This window comes from Motacilla alba, chromosome 13 (genome assembly GCF_015832195.1).
Source record: "Motacilla alba alba isolate MOTALB_02 chromosome 13, Motacilla_alba_V1.0_pri, whole genome shotgun sequence".
Classification (NCBI taxonomy): Eukaryota; Metazoa; Chordata; class Aves; order Passeriformes; family Motacillidae; genus Motacilla; species Motacilla alba.
Window position 1 is genome coordinate 11760520 of NC_052028.1, and position 6000 is coordinate 11766519.

The window sequence follows — 6000 nt, forward strand, 5'->3', positions numbered from 1 at the left end:
TGGGACAAGGGGCAAGTGCCCTGATGCTTCAGGGAGGGGGTTGGCAGAGATGAGCAATGGCCCTGTGCAATTCCTTCTGCAGGGCCAGCACTCATCAGGCATCAGGAAGCCCTCATGCCTGGTATGCATCTTGTCCTCCCCACTTCCCAGGCAAGGACATGGCCCAGGAAGGGGGATTTTTAGCACAAACCCCTGCCAGAGTAGGGAGATGAGTCCTGTGGCTGTTTGCAGTCCCAAAATGATGGGGACCTGAGGGGTCCCAGTACACTGGGCACCCCAGCAGCCCCCAGCCCAGCCACCCCACCTGCCTTTACAACTGCAGGGCTGTGCTGGGGGCTCACTGGGGGCCTGGGAGGGCTCTGCCTTCAGAACTGGCTCAGAAGAGCAGATGAGACAGATGGCTCCATGGCCCCCTACACATCTCCTTCCCAGATCCCCTCCTCTGGGTCGCCTCCCTGGGCTCCTCCCACACTCCCTGTCCTTCCACTGACCCTCCAGTCCTCAGGTGTCCTCCCTGCCCCACGCCAGCCTGCTCCCTAGGACCCCAGACACCATGGAGGAGTGGGGAGGAGGGATGGAGGAGTGGGGAGGAGGGATCACGAGGATCCTCACTTCCAGGGACTCTCAGGAACAGCAGAGGGAGGATGGGCCTCTCCCTCCTAGCTTTAGACACAGGCAGAGAGGATGGGGTCAAGGACAGGGACAGGACAGAGCCAGCTTCAGCCAGGGCTCAGGGGCTTGCAGGAGCACAGGGAGGGGTGCAGGGGACAGGAGCAGGAGGCAGGGATGGATAACTGTGTTCTGTGCTTTTCCCTGCTGGCAGGAACCCCTGCTCACTCGACAGCTCAGAAGGGCTGGGCTAAGCCCTTCAGTGAGGTTTGATTAATCCCCAGGGGTTCATCTATCATTTCTTCCACCCAATTCTCTTTTCCCTCTCCCTCACTCCCTCCCACCACTTGCCTCCCTTTTCTTTCCCACCACCTTTAGTTTTGAACAATATCCTCCTCCTGGAAAAACCTGGACCTGACTGAAGGGAAATAGAGGCAGGGGATCCTCGTCTCCTGGGTCCTGTGTTCTCTGTACACACGGCTCTGTACACACCCCAAACCAGAGACAGAGTTATTGCCAGGGCTTGTAATCAGAGCTCTTCCCAAATAATAAATAATGGTCCATTTGGGTGAGTGTTACAGATGAGAGAGGAAATTGAAGATGTCAGGCCTGAGACATGGCAGAGAAACTGTGTTCAAGGCAACACAGATCACTGATAAACTATGTCTTCCTCGGGGCCAGGGGATGAGCAGGAGGGAGGTGCAGGAGGGGCAGCAGAAGGGATGCGTGGCCACAGGAGTGGGTCTGGAGCCCACCTACGAAGAGCAGGGCTGGATCCCATCCCTGAGGAGCAAGAGCAGAGCCAAGCACCTCCTGGGTGTGTGGATTTGCTGCTCCACAGCCGTGTGGAGGGTCACATCCAGCTCACACCCTTAGGATGAGGAGGCACAGGCTGGGAGAGTCATCCTGAGTTGAAGCTGCTGTCAGTGGCCAAAGCGCAGAGGGCTGAAAGGAGGGAAGGAGGTGGCAGCAGGGACCTGGGCAGATGCTGACACGGGGAGGGGACCTTCTGTGCCAGCCAGGGCAGCCGGCTCAGTTAAACCAGTGATAGGTCCAAGCTGGCCCCAGGTCTGGGGAGGAAACAGCAGGGTTAACTCAGCCGGGGGAGCTTCTCCAAGAGCCAAAGGGTGAATAAATAGTGAATTTGTCGGCACTGACCCTGCTCAGAAGGTTCAGGGACAGCTGGGTAGGTCTCAGCAGCACATGGACACCTTCTGAGTGCTCCTCCAAGAAATTATAAAAGGGTAAATAGCAGCAAGGGGTGCAGTGAAAACACTCTAGATCCCAGGAAATGGGGTGCAATGGCACCCTCCAACCAGACCCACTGATATCATGACAGGAGGCAGGAGAAGGGAGCGGCTAGCAGGGAGGAGGAAGAAATGACAAGTCTGGAGTTTTGGGGTCAGGACGCTTTAAGCTGTCTGCACAGCTGCTCTGAGAGTGATTAATGCATCACAAGGTCTAGGGATGGAAAAAGTACTCAGGGCCTGCAGGCACCCCCTCAACCGTTCTTAATTCAAGGCAGTCACTCGTCCAGCCTCACTCAAAGATGTCTCAAGAGCCAGGAGCTTCCTTGGAGAGCTCCAGCATGTTGCACAATGGGGAGATTTCCCCTGGCAGCTGGCCCGGCTGTCAGTGCTGAGCCAGCCAGCAGACCCTGCTTGCTTTGGTCCTGCATCTGCCCTGGCAAGGACAGCCCTGCTCCTCCCATCACATCAGCTGCTGTGACAAAAGACACTGACTCTCCCTCCCAGCCCGGTCTGCAGTGGCATGACCAGTTCAGGATGATGGGGAGGCCCTTCAGGTGAGCTGGGTGCTGGATGTGGGGCTGGCAGCAGCTCTGTGGGCAGAGCATCACCCCCTGCACGCCAGCCCAGCCCTTCCAGGCGCCTGCAGACCCTTCCCAGCTAGAACCAAGCTCCCCATGCTGAGGAATCACTCAGCAACCAGGGTAAAGTCACCAGCCAAAGCCCATAATGCTCCTTTTTGGTGCTTTTACGCCCAGGAACATGACCTGCAGAGCATCAAACCCTGACCAGTGCCTGGACCAAGTCCCTCCATGTCCCTGCAGCTGTCACAGCTCCTCACATTTGCACAGCTGGTTCTCTGACCAAATATTTAATTATTCCTTTTTTTTTTTTTTTAATTATTAATTTTATGTGGCCTGGGGCAAGAATGAAAATAAACACAGCCCTTCCTGCTTTTTTCTCCCCAGCACCCCCCGGCTCTGGCCGCACTTGCGTTTTGGCTCCGAAAGTGCTCACTGCAAATGGGGTTATGCAAACAGGCTCCACATATTTCTCTGTGCCTGAGATCTGCCACGAGGGCCACACAGCAAAGTTTAAAACTAAGCCTCAAATCTTTCTTTTTTTTTTTTTTACTTTTTCCCCCCTTTTTCTTTATTTTTTAACCCTTCCTGAGGCCGTAGCTGTTTCAGCCCTCAATACTGCCTTTCTCTTGCCATCAATGGGGCATTATGGCAGGGGATTTATTGGAAGCAGAACTCCCAGGCTTTACAATGGGAGCTCTGTGCAAGGCAAATATTGCACAATCTGTTTGCACGCCGTCAGCTCACTGCCCTTCCCCTCCGACAGCCCCACTCACGCCTCGGCCTCCGGCCTGCTGAAACAGGACCTTAAAAATCAGAAAAATGAAAGGTTTTTAATAAGTCCCCTCTCTCCTGCTTCAGAGCAAGACATTTGACCTAACAGGGCATCAGGGAGCCTCGGAAAAACACCTCTTGTCGCTCTCGCCTCTTAGATGTTTAAGGGTTTCCACTCTGCCTGGCCAGCGTGTGATGCATTTACTCTTTTATTGGCATGATGAAAGAGGCTAGGCAAGTCTGGAGAAGAAGGGAGCAGTCCCAGGAATGGGGAAAGGTTGTTTTGTCTAGAAAGGGGGGGAAAGGCTGACAGAAGGGGTTGGCTAGCTAATTTGTGGTGAAGGAAAGAGGCTGGAGGCATCACCAGTCCCAAGCCCAGGAGAGGATGGGGCTGGAGGTGAGCACTTCTCCACTGACTTTGGGAGCCTCCAGGTGGTCCAGGGCATCATGTCATCAGCCTGGTGAATGGTTCTGTCCTGGTCTTCTCCCTGTCAGGAGCACTCTTTGCTCCCCAGTGTGTTATCCTCCAGGGATATCCCCAAGGACCATCTTCCCTTCCTGGTGCATTTCAGGCAAGCAGCATTTCTGCCAGGCAGTGCCAGGCTCTGCCTCCTCCCCCACCAGCCCTCCATATTATTTTGCCCACTCTAGGACCTCATTTTTCCCACACAGAGCCCAGCACCTCTCTGCCTCTGGCCACGTGGACCCTGTGGATAGAAACCAATTTTCTAGTGACAACCGCTGCGGCAAGACCTCCACCAGATGACAGGGTTTGGGTTTGGGTTGGGGAAACTCAGAGGTTTTAAACACACCATAATTCACTCTCTGGGAGCTGGAGCAAGAGGAGGAGAAAACAGCAAATCTGCATCAGTTCCTGGTTATGCAACCCTGATCACTGCTGAAAGGACGAGGAGCGGTGCAGCAGCAGCCGTGGCACAGGATGCCAAAGCCACCAAGGCAGCACGTTATGGAGCAGAGAGGAGAGCATCAGCTGTCCCTTTGACAGGGCTCTGGATTTTTTTTCTTGAAGCCAAATGGTCTTTTTTTCAATTCCCTGCCTGTATTTCACACCATTTGAGCAGTTGAAAATAATCATCACCGTCAAAATGCACTTGGAAGCCGTAGCACAGTATTAGAGTCTTTTATAATGTAAACCATAGCCTCTAACTACACATGATGGGCTTGGCCAGGGTTTGTTCCCCATCAAAACACTGCTGCTCCCCTTCCTCCTCTCCAGGTCCTGCAGTACCAGCAAAATAGGAAATAAAAGCCCTGAATAATAAAAGTTCCTCTTATGGTAAGGAATTTTTCTTCTGTTTTTGGTCACTGTGATGATGCATCTCAATGATTCTGTAAATCCTCCAGTGAAATTACTTCTACGCCTTCCTGCTCATGTTTGTTTTCTTCCTTCTCTTTCATTCAGGAGACTTCAGTCCATCAGCTTCTCTTCCTTCACATAATATTCTTTCCCTTGCCTTTCTCCACCCTCTGGGAAACTGCAGCTCGCCGCCTTCTCTTCTCTCTCTAACGCCTTGCTTTGAAGAGCTGGAGAGGAGCCCATGGGTTTGGCACCGCTCCCTCCTTCCCATGCCTTATGGCAAGCTTTCCACGTTGCCTGGGTGCTCTCCCTCCTTGTCCTGCTCCCTTTTCTCCAGCCCAAAATCCAGCACTCCCTGAAGCGAGGTGCTCCCCGCTGGAGCTGTGCAGCAGAGCCCCAGGGCTCACGTTGTGGCTTGGCAGTCTGGATGGAGATTTCCCTTTGCTGTGAACCAGGGATGAGTGGAGATGTGGATCCCCCACAGGTTTCAGAGAGGGTGACAGCAAGCAACTCAAGTCTGGCTTTGCAGGCAGGACAGGCTGGAGATGAGGGACCTGCCCAGGTGTGGCAGTGTTTGATGGAAGACTGAGGGCACGGCCTGGTTCCATCAGGCTCTCATGACTCAGGCTCCTGGCATGGACTTTATCTTGCCCCCAACACACTCACCTTCCAGAAGGACTGAGCCTTGCTAAAAAAGTACATTAAAAAAGAGTCAGCAGTTCCCTGGCCTCTGAGGGCTCTCTTTGAAGCAGAGAAGGTCCCAAGGCAGCGGAAGGAAGGATTTAAGCATTTAGCATAGCTGGTTTCTGGCAGCACTGCCATGTGACCCTGACACTGGCTTCCCAGCTTATTGATTTTGGACTCCCCCACCTTCATTCCTGACACGATTTATCACGGGAGACACAGAAACTCCTCAATCCTCTAGGTATGCAAGATGCTGGCATCACTTTCAGCCTCACCCGGGCTGGGAAAGAAAGAGCAATTCTTCCCAGCACCCGCCTGGCAAATGTCTCCCCATCCCAAAGCCATTCCAGGCTGCAACCCAGCACCTTTGGTGGAGCCCCTGAACAGCCTTCCATCCTGGAGCAGCCATGGCCTTCAGGAATGCAGGGACCCAGCAAACTCCTTTCCATGGGAGCAGCCTCAGCCCCTCCTGTCCTCCTGATACCCCACCAGGATCCTGGCTCTCCTCCCAAGCCACAGCAGAGCAAGAGACTGGCCATCCTCTCCCCAGGGCTGGGCAGCCTCCTGGCTCCTGCCTGCTCTTAAATTCCATCTCCCCTTTCAGGTGCAATCTCTTCAAAGGCAGCTGGTGGGTTTGGGCTGGCAGGAGATGCGACGGCCAGTGGGCAGGGAGCCCACCCAGAGCTCTGATGCTGCCCCGAGCCAAGGCATGGAGCATGAGAGGATGAAGCGCAGCACTCCCCAGCTTGGCTCAGGTGCCTGCCCCAGACAAGGAGCCCTTTCTCAC